This window comes from Pithys albifrons, chromosome 2 (genome assembly GCF_047495875.1).
Source record: "Pithys albifrons albifrons isolate INPA30051 chromosome 2, PitAlb_v1, whole genome shotgun sequence".
NCBI classification, from domain to species: Eukaryota; Metazoa; Chordata; class Aves; order Passeriformes; family Thamnophilidae; genus Pithys; species Pithys albifrons.
In genome coordinates this window covers 108,571,883-108,586,933 of record NC_092459.1, presented here as the reverse complement: position 1 = coordinate 108,586,933, position 15,051 = coordinate 108,571,883, and the positions used below count along the sequence as shown (strand labels likewise).

The following is a 15,051-nucleotide window of genomic DNA, read 5'->3' as shown; positions in this document are numbered from 1 at the left end:
GCAAAAGAAAACCAAAATTCATGTAAAAGGTCTGTTACACTAAAACCTGTGTGCACAGAACAAAAAATACACTTACGAAACCCATTTTTTTTTTCAAGTACACAGGCAGTGGGCATTGCTATGGTCCTGTCTAGAGACAGAGAACCATTTCTTAAAACAGGTCAGCCACTAATGGTGGTGCATCTTTGAACACTTAGTGCACGTGAAAAAGAAAGTTATTCATTATGATTAGTGGGTTTCCATATGAGATCCACTGTCTTGAATGGCTTGATCTTGAAGTAGCATCCACAGCACACATCCATTTAAACTAGTGGAAATATATTTCTGTTTCTTCTCACAGCAAACTGGACTGGTTTTGTCCAAACTTGGATAGTTCTGAACTAAGTATTCTAGCCTATGGAAGACACAAGTTTCAACCATGCATATATATTGCTTTAATCAATGGTATGAGCTCATCCAGACTGTGTTCAATGCTCAAATATAATACCTGAATATTTTTCAAACCTTCCCATTAGATTCCCATTAGTGTTGCACACACACTATAAAGAGTGACAGGTTTCTGAAATTAAAGTTGACAGATCTTCCAAAAATGTTGCAAGGAAAAAATAAAGAGCAAGAAAAGATTTTTATTTGAAAAGCCTGAGTTGTATTTCAATAAAATGTGTTGCTCACAGTTTAACAATTCAGACAAATTAATCTAAAATGCATCTAAGAATCTACTCTCTTGTTCCATCTAATACCAGCAGCAAAAGAATGATTACATGTAATAAAGCTCCAGTAACAAAAAATAAAACAAAAAAACCCTGCTGTTAACTCTTTTGAAAAATATTCTCACAATAAGACAACATTTTAATGCAGTTGACAATTTGCGTTGAATAAAGGATATTAATTCAATCAAAACATTCAAGCATCCTTTTTCAAAGTACTTGACATTTCTGCCCAGTAGAATAAGTCAGAATGTAATATGTCATCCCCAAAGAATACCTTGTTTAAAAAACTAGCCTTATCTGACAGATTATGCACAGCAATATTATACAGAACTATTAGTGCATGTAGATACCTTATGAATGAATTTCAAAAATGCATCAAACACTTGAGAAGGATTTAGGCCCTCTCAGAAGAAATACTTAAGAATATGCAAATACTCTCAGCTGAATCAAGTTGAACAGATGCGACTCTCACAAACAATACGAGTGCTCTCTCTCCGGCTGCAGCTGCCAATCAAAGAGCAAGATTAAGGTCCAAGGTTCTGACAATGTGTAAAATGGAAAGTATGATCAGGGAGTTTCAATTATTACACAGATCTGAACAACAATAATCTGTTATTGTATCACACCTTTAGAATAACCAACATTATAGCTCGTTATGCCAAACACAGGGTTTACTGCAGCACCCACTCAGAGCACAACAAGAGAGACGGGGCATTTCTTTTGGGCATGTTCTCCAGGTCAATGCACATAAACAGTTTGTATCTTAACAGCAATTTGTTTCCTAAAGCTAAATTTTCAATATTCATACTATTGTGCAGATTGGACGTGGCGCTGAGTGCCATGATCTAGTAAATGGACTGGAGTTGGACCAAGGGTTGGACTCGATGATCTCGGAGGTCTTTTCCAACCCAATCGATTCTATGATTCTATGATTCTAAAAATGGTGGTCAAGGTGAAGAGCAAGTTTGCCTAAACCTCTCCTAGTTTTATTTCTTTCAAATACATCCTTAAAGAAAGGTGGCATGTATGACGTGGTGTGCAAGTACTTATGCAACTGGTGTGATAAAAACTACTTGTCCATGCTGGTGCACCTGCCTTTCTGCCAAACAGATGGGAGCAGCCAGAAATTAAAAAGCAGCTCGGAGTCCAAGGGAGCAATGGGTACAAGTTGCACCAGGAGGTTTCACCTTTATGTAAGACCAACATTTTTTACATCAATCACTGAAACAATCTTCTCAGGGACGTGGCAGAGTCCCCATCACAGGAGCTTTTCAAGATATAACTAGACAGGGTGATTGATAATCTCATGTAGTCTCCCTGTCCCATAAAATGTTACACCAGATGATCTCTCTGGGTCCCTTCCAACCTGAGCGGTTCTACAGCTGTATGATTCTAACTTGAATGTGCCTGCACCTGCAGGCAGGCCAAAGGAAAACATTCCACTGGCAGGCTATAATGGTTAGGAAACATTTGCCACACTTTGCACCTAAGTCTTCTTCTAATCCATTTGGTGTGAGCTTATGCTTGCCAACAAAAACCAACTATGCCTTAGCTGGTTTTAAAATCTGTATTACAGAATCACATTTCTTCTTTTTAAAATTATAGTTAGCAATGTTAATTTGATTGCGTGGAAAGACTCTTTATTTGCTCCTTATTCCCAAAATACATAATTAGGTCTTTCTTTAAAAATTACTTTTTCTTTTCTTTTTAAAGAAGACACATGTCTGTTGTCATGTCCTCACTCTCCCTGAGTATTGTGTTCAGTTCTGGGCTTCTCAGTTCAGGAAAGATATTGAGGGGCTGGAGCGGGTCCAGAGAAGAGCAACAAGGCTGGTGAAGGGACTGGAGCACAAGTCCTATGGGGAGAGGCTGAGGGAGCTGGGGTTGTTTAGCCTGGAGAAGAGGAGGCTCAGGGGTGACCTCATCACTCTCTATAACTACCTGAAGGGAAGTTCTAGCCAGGTGGGGGCTGGTCTCTTCTCCCAGGCACTGAGCAATAGGACAAGGGGGCACGGGCTCAAGCTCTGCCAGGGGAAATTGAAGTTGGAGATGTTGTAGTTTGGGATTATTATGTAAATTCTCTCCCCTGCCACTTAACTGCCCAGGCCAGCGGTTGACAAAAGAAGTAGTTAACTGTGATCGCTGGGGTGGGGGCAGGTTTGTCTCTTTTGGTTTTTTTTTGGATATTCTCCTCAGTCTTGGCTCGGCGGAACGGGGGAGTGGGGGCTCCAAGGAGGCAGGCTGCCCTGCTGGTTACTGCTGGGGTTTTCCCTGGCTGTCTTGCCGCTGCCTACTTCGGATTACTTTTTCCTGCCGTGCTGCTACCTGCCTTGGATTTGCTGCTGGTCGCTCGTACCTTTTCTGCTTCTTGGACGGGGAACACAAGGGAAAGAGACTGAGTCCATCTGAAAGCCCACTGCTCGTCTGTTTCGCTGGAGAGGGACTGAAACTCACTCTGCAGCCAGCGGGCTGTGACAAGGACACTTAAGTATAACCTTTTCTCCCGGAGGAAAACCTGCTGGGTTTTGTTGTTGTTGTTTTTTTTTTCCTCTTATGGTGTTGGGGAAGTGGGTTGCACTAGTCTGTTTACATATATATATATATATATATAGCAGTTATCCTTCTTGTATTAAAATTCCTTTTCTTAAATTTGATAAAGAGTGGTGTGATTATTGAGGAGGAGGCCCCTCCCCTGCTTGTGGGTAAAACATTTTGGTTTTTCCCCTCAAACCCAGACATTTCTTGGCGCCCAACGTGGGGCTTGTAAACAAAGAAGGATAACTGCTATTTTGTGGCACCATGTGGGTCTTGAGCTTAGGGTTCATCAGGACCATCCTGTATAATATATTGGCTTTTTGTTGGTACAAATTCATGCCAAAAGGAGCGGCAGGTTTAAGTCTTATCAACAAATCAATGAGCAAAACTCAAATAGCCGCAATTATTATTGAGTTCTTACTCTGGATTTATGGTGCCATGAATTCGATGCCTTTGGATGTCATGTGGGTGGTGCTCTCCAGGCTGTTTTCCTGCCGCAACCTAAGCTGCTACCTCTGGGGATTCAGTGATAATAGTACGGACCCTTGGGAAGGAACAAAGGGGAATCTCTTCTCCCAACCCTTTGTCCATTCCCCATTCAAGTCTGCTACAACAGCTTTTGAGATGTTTAAATTCTCCCTGGATGCCAGAGATATCTTGCTCTTTATGGTTTTTCTGCAGGGTTGTATCCCTGCAGCTTACAGAATGTTTGAAGGTAGGGCCAGGGTTTTTCCAGAATGCATTCAGAAACCTAGCCCAGTGAAGGGGGAAAAGCGAGAGAATAAAACCCCTGATGCCACAGTGAAGGGAGAAAAGGATGAGGCTAAACCAGGAGGACAGGCCAAGCCTATGGAAGTTGCCCCTATTCAGAAAAGGAAATATAAGACCAAATTAGACCATCCAGCAGACGATGAGGGGGCTGCTGCACCTCCACAGCAAGCAGACCCAGAGCCTGAGATCATCACTGAGTCATTGTCATTTGATAATCTCCGTAGTTTGCGGAAAGACATTGCTCGACACCCGGGTGAGCCCATCCTGACTTGGTTGATCCGAGTTTGGGACCTTATGGGTGAAACCTTACAACTGGATGGTGCTGAAGCCAGGTTTTTGGGGGCTCTGGCCCAGGACGTGGCTATTGAACAGGTGTTCGTGAGGGAATCAAAGCCCCTTTCACTCTGGGCACGACTTCTAACGAGTGTAAGAGAGAAGTTTGTTTATAGAGAAATCCTGCAGGAACATCATATTAGGAAGACTTGGAAGACGATGGAAGAAGGAATTTTACGTCTGAGGGAGATGGCAATGATGGACGTGCTTTTTGGAAGAGGTGGGCAAGCCAATAATGACCCTGACAAGGTCAGATGCACACCACATATGTGGTGGGACCTTTCACGCTCGGGGCCAGCTGAATACACCGATTTCCTGGCATCCATGTATAGGGAAGAGAACCATGAAACAGTGGGCGCAGTAGCAAATAAGCTCCGGATATATGAAAGCATGACCCACAGCCCAATGCAGGCCCGTATTTCTGCTGTAGAGACATTGGTTGAGAGTCTCAAGACGCTGCCTGCAGAGGTAAAAGCGATCAGAGAGGAAATTAGGGAAAGTCTCCAAGTGGCACCAGTGCGAATGAGAACCTCTGAAGTCAGAGCCAGACGCCCCCCAGCCAGAGGAAGTGGACAGACCTCACGAACTGAGATGTGGTACTTCCTGGCCAAACATGGAGAAGACATGGGACGGTGGGATGGGAAACCCACCCGTGCCCTTGCAGCCCGAGTACAAGAACTGAAGGAGAATGGAAGAAGGTCAGTGAGAGTAAGTGCAGTCCCAGTTTCCCACGGGCAAGAATCTGACCCACAGGAGGGCACCTCCCAGGTGTACTCATTGAGAAAAGGTTCTGACCGCTATGACCAGGATCAGTGTTAGAGGGGCCCTGCCTCTAGCCAGGTAGAGGCACGGGACAACCGTGTCTATTGGACTGTGTGGATTCGATGGCCTGGTACATCAGACCCACAAAAGTATAAGGCTTTGGTTGATACTGGCGCTCAATGCACATTAATGCCATCAGGACATGTGGGCTCAGAAACTATTTCTATTTCTGGGGTGACAGGGGGATCTCAAGAGTTGACTGTGCTAGAAGCTGAAGTGAGCTTGACAGGGAGAGATTGGCAGAAACACCCCATTGTGACTGGTCCAGCCGCCCCATGTATCCTGGGCATTGACTACCTCAGGAATGGATATTTCAAGGACCCAAAGGGGCATAGATGGGCTTTTGGAATAGCCACTGTACAGACAGAAGGGATTGAACAATTGAACTCATTGCCAGGTCTCTCAGAAAGTCCTTCTGCTGTTGGACTGTTGAAAGTTGAGGAACAGCAAGTGCCAATTGCCACCACGACAGTGCACCGTCGGCAATACCGAACGAACCGTGATGCTGTGATCCCCATCCATAAGATGATCCGTGAACTGGAGAGCCAAGGGGTGGTCAGCAAAACCCACTCACCCTTCAACAGCCCCATCTGGCCTGTGCATAAGTCTGATGGAGAATGGAGATTGACTGTGGACTATCGTGGCTTGAATGAAGTTACCCCACCGCTGAGTGCCGCTGTGCCGGACATGCTGGAGCTCCAGTATGAACTGGAGTCCAGGGCAGCAAAGTGGTATGCCACTATTGACATTGCTAATGCGTTCTTCTCCATTCCTCTGGCACCAGAGTGCAGGCCACAGTTTGCTTTCACCTGGAGGGGCGTGCAGTACACCTGGAACCGACTACCCCAGGGGTGGAAACACAGTCCCACCATCTGTCATGGACTGATCCAGACTGCACTGGAGAAGGGTGAGGCTCCAGAACACCTGCAATACATTGATGACATCATTGTGTGGGGGGACACAGCAGAAGAGGTTTTTCAGAAAGGAGAGAAAATCATCCAGATCCTTTTGGGAGCTGGCTTTGCCATCAAACGGAGTAAGGTTAAGGGACCAGCCCAAGAGATCCAGTTCCTGGGAGTGAAGTGGCAGGATGGACGCCGTCAGATTCCAACAGAAGTCATCAATAAGATCACAGCAATGTCTCCACCTACCAGCAAAAAGGAAACACAAGCCTTCCTGGGTGCCATAGGGTTCTGGAGGATGCATATCCCAGCATACAGTCAGATCGTAAGCCCTCTCTACTTGGTAACCCGTAAGAAGAATGATTTCCACTGGGGCCCTGAGCAGCAACAAGCCTTTGACCAGATCAAGCATGAGATTGCTCAGGCTGTAGCCCTTGGACCAGTCAGGACAGGACCAGACATACAGAACATGCTCTACTCCGCCGCCGGGAATAATGGCCTGTCTTGGAGCCTTTGGCAGAAGGTGCCTGGTGAGACTCGAGGCCGACCACTTGGATTCTGGAGCCGAGGCTACAGAGGATCTGAAGCCAACTATACCCCCACAGAGAAAGAGATCCTAGCCGCCTATGAAGGAGTCCAAGCCGCCTCAGAGGTGATTGGCACAGAAGCACAGCTGTTTCTGGCACCTCGACTACCAGTGCTGAAGTGGATGTTGTCAGGACAGGCTGCCTCTACACATCACGCCACTGATGCTACCTGGAGCAAGTGGATTGCCCTGATTACGCAGCGCGCCCGTATAGGAAAATCAAATCGCCCTGGGATCCTGGAAATCATCACAAACTGGCCTGAAGGTGAAAATTTTGGTCTAGCAGATGAAGAGGAAGAGCAGGTGACACGTGCGGAAGAAGCTCCACCATACAATCAATTGCCAAAAGAGGAAATACGCTACGCCCTCTTCACCGATGGCTCCTGTCGCATTGTAGGGACTAATCGCAAATGGAAAGCAGCTGTATGGAGTCCCACACGACAAGTTGCAGAAGCTACTGAAGGAGAAGGTGGGTCGAGTCAGTTTGCAGAGCTTAAAGCCGTGCAGTTGGCCCTGGACATTGCTGAACGAGAGAAATGGCCAAAGCTTTACCTCTACACCGACTCATGGATGGTGGCCAATGCTCTCTGGGGATGGTTAGACCGATGGAAGAAAACCAATTGGAAACGCAGAGGGAAACCCATCTGGGCTGCCGATATATGGCAAGATATTGCCACCCGAGTAGAGAAGCTGATTGTGAGAGTCCGCCACGTAGACGCACACGTGCCCAAAAATCGGGCCAATGAGGAACATCTCAACAACCAACAGGCAGACCGAGCTGCGCAAGTGAAAGTATCACAGACAGATCTGGACTGGCAGCACAAGGGAGAGCTGTTCTTGGCTCGATGGGCCCATGATGCCTCGGGCCATCAGGGCAGAGATGCCACTTATAAATGGGCACGAGACCGAGGGGTGGATTTAACCATGGACATTATCTCTCAGGTTATCCACGACTGTGAGACATGTGCTGCCATTAAGCAGGCTAAGAGAGTGAAGCCCCTGTGGTATGGTGGACGCTGGGATAAGTATAAGTACGGGGAGGCCTGGCAGGTTGACTACATCACACTGCCACAGACCCGCCAAGGCAAGCGCTATGTGCTCACCATGGTGGAAGCAACCACAGGGTGGCTGGAGACACACCCAGTGCCTCACGCCACTGCTCGGAACACCATCCTAGGCCTGGAAAAACAAGTGCTGTGGCGACATGGCACCCCAGAACGAATTGAGTCAGATAATGGAACTCATTTCAAAAACAGCTTAGTTGCTACCTGGGCGAGAGAACATGGCATTGAGTGGGTGTATCATATCCCCTACCATGCACCAGCTGCCGGGAAAGTTGAGCGGTGTAATGGACTGTTGAAAACCACTTTAAAGGCGTTGGGTGGAGGGACTTTCAAACACTGGGATCAACACTTAGCAAAGGCTACATGGCTAGTCAACACTAGAGGCTCTGTCAATCGAGCCGGCCCTGCCCAATCAGAACCCCTTCACACTGTAAATGGAGACAAAGTCCCTGTAATACACCTGAGAGGTATGCTAGGGAAAACAGTCTGGATCAACCCTGCCTCAGGCAAAGGCAAACCCATTCGTGGGGTTGTCTTTGCTCAAGGATCTGGTTCCACCTGGTGGGTGATGCAGGAAGATGGAGAGACACGATGTGTACCTCAAGGGGAACTTATCTCTGGGTAAACGACTCATATTACTGTATTTGTAAACACTTAATTATTTGAAAGAAAATTTAAGTTTAATGTAGAGTATCGGCATGGAAGAGAATTTAGGGGTGGATAATGTTGTAGTTTGGGATTATTATGTAAATTCTCTCCCCTGCCACTTAACTGCCCAGGCCAGCGGTTGACAAAAGAAGTAGTTAACTGTGATCGCTGGGGTGGGGGCAGGTTTGTCTCTTTTGGTTTTTTTTTGGATATTCTCCTCAGTCTTGGCTCGGCGGAACGGGGGAGTGGGGGCTCCAAGGAGGCAGGCTGCCCTGCTGGTTACTGCTGGGGTTTTCCCTGGCTGTCTTGCCGCTGCCTACTTCGGATTACTTTTTCCTGCCGTGCTGCTACCTGCCTTGGATTTGCTGCTGGTCGCTCGTACCTTTTCTGCTTCTTGGACGGGGAACACAAGGGAAAGAGACTGAGTCCATCTGAAAGCCCACTGCTCGTCTGTTTCGCTGGAGAGGGACTGAAACTCACTCTGCAGCCAGCGGGCTGTGACAAGGACACTTAAGTATAACCTTTTCTCCCGGAGGAAAACCTGCTGGGTTTTGTTGTTGTTGTTTTTTTTTTCCTCTTATGGTGTTGGGGAAGTGGGTTGCACTAGTCTGTTTACATATATATATATATATATATAGCAGTTATCCTTCTTGTATTAAAATTCCTTTTCTTAAATTTGATAAAGAGTGGTGTGATTATTGAGGAGGAGGCCCCTCCCCTGCTTGTGGGTAAAACATTTTGGTTTTTCCCCTCAAACCGAGACAGGAGATCAGAAAAAAATTCTTTCCAGAGAGACTAATCAGGCATTGGAATGGCCTGCCCAGAGAGGGGATGGATTCACCAACCCTGGAGGTTCTTCAACTGAGATTGGATGTGGCACTGAGTGCCATGATCTGGTAAATGGACTGGAGTTGGACCAAGGATTGGACTTGATGATCTCGGAAGTCTTTTGTGAACCCAATTGATTCTATGATTCTATGATTTCTATGATTCCTTCATTAATTAAAACAGCCCCAAAAAGATCAAGTATATCTACACTCAAGAAGATCTTAGACAACAAATCTGACAAGATTTTGGATAGCTGATGTTGTCAGTAAGATGTTGATCTTACTAAGATCAACAGATCTTGGACAGAACAAACCATGAACGTGGGTACTTGTCCACTGCCTTCCAGATGAATCACTGCTCAGCCACACTATGCCTGTATTCCTGTATATTCTGATGTTCCCTTCTCAGTCTGACTATGAAAAGCACTTCCCAGCAGCTGTGAACATCCCCAGCGCAACAAAACTCTAGATTTATTTCCTTGTGTAGCCACCAGTGCCTCCTCAGTGCTGGCTCACTTGTTACATGCACCCCATATTATGAGAGCACAAGGTCTCTTGCTTCAGTGACTCCAAAAAACAGGTGTATTTGGGGACAGAGCTACTTTCTCCTGTTACAAACTCACCATCTTATCTGGTAACTCAGATGTCATGATGTCTTTAACAAAGTCATTCTACTAAAGAAGTCAAAGCAAACAAGAAAAGACAATCCTCAGTTGGTTAAAACTTGGTTGTAATAATGCCAAGGTCATGGGTTCAATCCCCTGTGTGGGCCATTGACTTAAGAGCTGGACTCCATGATCCTTGTGGTTCCCTTCCAACTCAGAATAGTCTGTGATTCTGTGAATCCAAATTCCAGTTCAATGGTGATTGTTAAGTGAAGAGAAACAACCCAGCACTAAGCTTGCAAGCATCCAAAAACTGGACACAGACATTAAGGCAGAAGAAATTTGGAATGATCTCAAATTGCATTTTCACTTAGTACCTACTGATTGTAAAAATGGTCATTTTGTCATTTGCTGCTTCAGATTATCTGGATCAGAGAATGAATAAGAGACATGAAGTGAAGATGATCAACAGCAATTCCTTATGAAATGTTCTGGGGTCAGCTGATGTAAAGGAAAAGTTCCACAAGAGTGCAGGCAGCTGTGTGCCAGTGCAGGGGGAAGAAGCCAGCCATGTGCAAGAAGATTTTCCTAGCAATAGGTAACCTGGCATGCTGTGAAGAATAAGATATACTTCACAATTAAGTTCAGTCTTCCTAAGAAATTAACTCATGTCGTAATATTTTTGTTGGCCACCGACAGAAGTTGGATTTTTAGGTTCCAATTGCCTATAAAAATCCAAATTTCTAACTTTCTCATATGAAAAAACCCAGCCAAAACACCCAAACCCAAACAAAAATAGACAGCCTCTGACCTTTCAAGTTTTGTTTTGCTTCATGTACAACTTTAGGTATATCCTTCTACTCTCCCAGAAAGAGAAGTGTATTAGAAGTGTTGCAATGTTTTCCCCTTCTAAGCTTTACAGGTTTGGCCTTACGTGGTTTTTAGCTACCAAAGTAGAAGGGGGGGAACTTCTCTTTGCCTCTGAAAAAAATATTCTCAAGGTGCTTAGGAAGGTCCATGACTGATTTCACAATGGATTGTGTTTTCTACCCTGACACACAACCAGCTTCTAAAAAATTGTCTTTAAATGTCAGAACATCCTAATAACCACTTCTTACAAAGACTGTAACATTTTCATCAAAAAACTACATGCTTTGTATAACAAAATCTGAGTTACTCCAGAACCACAGAGAACTTTTCTTGCAGAAGAAAAAATAATTCTTAAATTAGCAGAGACAAAATAATCCAAGAGAAATACCTGCAAGTGGAGTAGACAGAAACAGCTCAGCAGTAGGTTGGAATTAATTATTCCAAAGGGAAGCACACTTTGGTAAGATACTGAATAAATAACATAATTCAATAGTACAAGTCTGATCTGGTGTTACTTTTGCCTCATATGAACATGTGGAGTTTTGTGGAAGGTAAAGCAGGAATCCCAAGGCAAGTCTTTAATTGCTCAACTTTTCTGCTTTTGACTATATAATCAAAGTCTAAAATGTGTAAGACTTGGTTATGCCTCCAGATATTTTACATAGATGTCACTGCCAGAGTTGCCACATCCTGTTTGGTGAAAGGGTGCATGAAAAAGTCAAATCTGAAGTTACAAGAGGGAAACAATTCCATGTAGTAACAAAGAGAGGTGACAAAATACAACACTGAACTATAAAGATGGAGTTCATTCTGTAAGAAAACAGCAATTTGGAAACTCTTTACTTTTTAAAAAAGGCAATGCACTATGCAAATAAAATCAACTAGGATATTTGAATGTCTCAGAAAGACATAAGATAGCATACAATGCCAGTAAAATACTAATGCTTCTATGCTATCTTCCAGCTCAAACATCCTCCTGAGACTGAGAATGGGCACTGTTGGGTTCACATGAGAATACATCAAACACAGGTTAACAGTCTTTCTTTTGTTTGTTACTGTTTAGTTCTGGCAAGGGAAGCAGCATACCACTAAAAAAAAAGTGCCATTCTTTTAGAAATCATCAATAAATAACTAAAAATATAATTACTTGGTATGTTAGCAGAAACTGTAGCAGCTTATCTCCTTGCATTACAGAATTTTAGCTGTGCTGGGTCAACCAAAAGAGTCACCTGCATATTATTTACAAAGTTCCTGGCTTGCAAAAATGATTACTGTAATTTACTTAAGAGGAATAAAGCCCACACATAAAGACATAGCAACACTTCTCTGTAATACTCTGTGTTGTGGAATTTCTGCTTTTGTATTCTATGCTTTTCCCTCACAAGCAGCTTCACTCCCCTAAACAGTCTCCTCCTCCTACTCCCCCTAGTCCCTGAAATGCCTCAAACACACACCATATTTTGGGTGACATAATCCTGTCTGGAACTACACCAAGCTGTGTCTGCTGTTCCCAGCTGGAGAAGCAGTGGAACGGGGAGTGTGGCTGGCTCTGTTATACACAAGTTGATACTTGAGCATTCTGGTACTTCAGGAAACCTAGCAAATGGTTACAAATCTGGAATAATCAAAAGAAAAGGTCAAAGCTGGCAAAACAAAATTTAATACAGAAAACAGAAAGACTTCCTAATGCCCTGGAGTACTTTCAGATTAGCTCAGTTGGTTAAAACTTCGTTGTAATAATGCCAAGGTCACGGGTTCAATCCCCTATGTGGGCCATTGACTTAAGACTTGGACTTGATGATCCTTGTGGGTCCCTTCCAACTTGGAATAGTCTGTGTGATTCTGTGTGTGTGTGATTTCTGAAATTAGACAAAGAAAAATGTAGAGCAAGCATTACTAAGTAAATCAATAAAGTTGCATTCCTTTTCTGTAGGTAGTTCCCAATCTCTAAGCACACTTGTTGTGTTTGTACAGACTTTAAGGACATTGTCACCTCAGATACCAACAGAAGTGCAATTCACTGGTGGCATTAGGGAGTCAAACCCAAGTCAATCAGCAGCCTCACAGCTGCAGGCAGTTCAGGGCCAGGCTCAGATGAGCTCCGACTGCACGGGAGCGCCTGGCACTCAGCTCTGCCCAAGCCTGGAGACCCACAGACACACACAGACTGCAGAGAGGGTTTCAAACATCTATGGATGGGGTTTTTTCAAGGAGCAGTCCCCAACACTACCCCTCTCAGCATTTTAAGTTACTTTCATAAACCCTCAAATGGCCATCATGTTACAAATTTTGGGACTAGGGAAAGGGAAATCAACACTGGTCAAAGTGCAGTCAGTTCAAACGAAGCTAATGAAGCTGCACTTACTGTCACAGCTACAGGACCAGACACACTAATCACATCAATTTTTCAATAACGCAGCCACACATTATTCTCTGCCACAACATTCCTGATACTGAGCAATGTCAGACATCCCAAAAGTGACCATACAGTAAGTGCCACACTTCCATATGTATCTGCCTGGCATAAAGGATCCACACAGTCTGATGTCCTTCTACAATGAGAACAATGTGAAGCAATGCCACGTACCATGAGCATTTTCCAGGAATCATCCCCATCTTTCTTTACTAAAGTCCTTTCCCAGCAAACAGGACTAAAATACTCTGACTAAGGAAATAAAACAAACAGCTCCCTTTTACTCAGATGATGATGATCACAGATGACAGACGTATCACACTATTAAACAGTGCCCAACTCTATTCCAAAAGAAGCAAGTCAAAAGATTAACACCTTCACAGGAAAGATCTGAACCCAGACTCTTAATTTAAAGAAGAGATGAATAATGCTATAATACAAATTTCATGCAGCCTTCTTTCCTTAAATATGTATTTTTAATGACCTTGTGTCCTGCACTTACCAGCTGACTGACGAGTCTTCTTCAAGGTTAATACAAGAGGTGCAAATAAGGAAGAAACAGCTTCATATTTTCTTTTAAACTGCCTTTGAGCTCCCAGAGTTACACAGAATCAAAATACTGGCTTGGGTTTTTTTCGTGGGGTGTATTCCTCTGGGTTATTTGGGCTGGGGAAGAGTCCCACCACAGAAACCAGCAGGACATATTTTACCCCTGCACACCCAAGCTCAGCTTGCCCCTACAGACCTGCGACTGGCAACCCCTGAGAATGCACTGCCCTCCCTTCCATACACATGTATCGAGAAAACACAGCAAAATATCTCCATTCAGCAGAAACCAAATCAAAAAGTATTGCAGCTATTAATTATTTAGATACTAAATGGTGCCTCTTTCATAGAAATACATTAAGTAATTTGTAAGTACTGTACAAATATAATGCAAAAAAGATGCAACTAGGGAAGACAAGAACTTTCATAATTGGATGTTGTTATTTTGTCAAAAGGAACAATGGGGTTTGCATTTTTCACAGATAAGGAAAATGTACAGTGTAATATTTTTAGGGGCAGCCTTTTCACCTTTTATGAAAGCAAATGCTAAAAAGCCCACAAAGATAACACAGATTTTAAGGAGGAGCATTCTACTGCAAACTTGGGCTGAAAATAATCGATGAAGCAGTTTTCTAGTTGTAAAAACCCACTGAGAGGAACAATGAAATGGAGACCATTTTGGAGGAGAGCTGTCCTGTTTTTGGAGGAAAGCCCCAGCACCCCCACAGCACCCCCGTGCTGCTGGATTGGGGCTGTGAAGGTTCTCCCCCTCCCGGCACAGGATCCAGCCCCGGGCTGAGCTGCGCGTGCCATCTTGCTTAGATGAAAAGATCACTGCTTCACTGGTAGAGCAAAATGGATCACTACAGAATTTAATTTGGGAGAGTATACAGCAATTAAATGCTAAAATAGACAAGCTACGGGGAGCTCTCTCAACTGGAGAGAGTAAATTAGAAACTATGTCAGTTAAAATAATTTAGACAGGCAGATGGGAGATTTGGAGGACCGAATGAAGGCAGCGCAATCTCTGCTGAAAACTTGTTTAAAAGCAAATAATGGTTCAAGGTATCCAAAACATTATTAAGAACTATAATGCATTTGAATGGAGAATTTAATGTTTAAAAAATTCTGGACATACCAGAAAGGTCAGAGCCCCAAACACGAAGGCTGGGAAAGAAACAAAACACTTCCAAACATTGAAACAGATACACTTCATTACATAAATATATATTTGTGATCCTCACAAAGTGACCCTTGTCCTTGACAGAACCAAAGCCCTGTTTCAAACTATTGAGTGTACTGGTCATATCTTAGGTTTAGGCCAAAAGGCTACTTCAAAAACACCAATGTGATGGTTTTAATAACACCTCTAGATTGAGGAATCATTATACTGAAAGCACCACACATGATTTCTTACTT

At 44.0% G+C, this 15,051-nt stretch overlaps 1 protein-coding gene across 11 annotated transcripts in view; it reads right to left on the bottom strand.

Moving 5' to 3' along the window:
* The window catches only part of EHBP1 (EH domain binding protein 1), a 226,009-nt gene that overhangs the window by 132,116 nt on the left and 78,842 nt on the right, over positions 1–15,051 (bottom strand). The window lies entirely within an intron of this gene.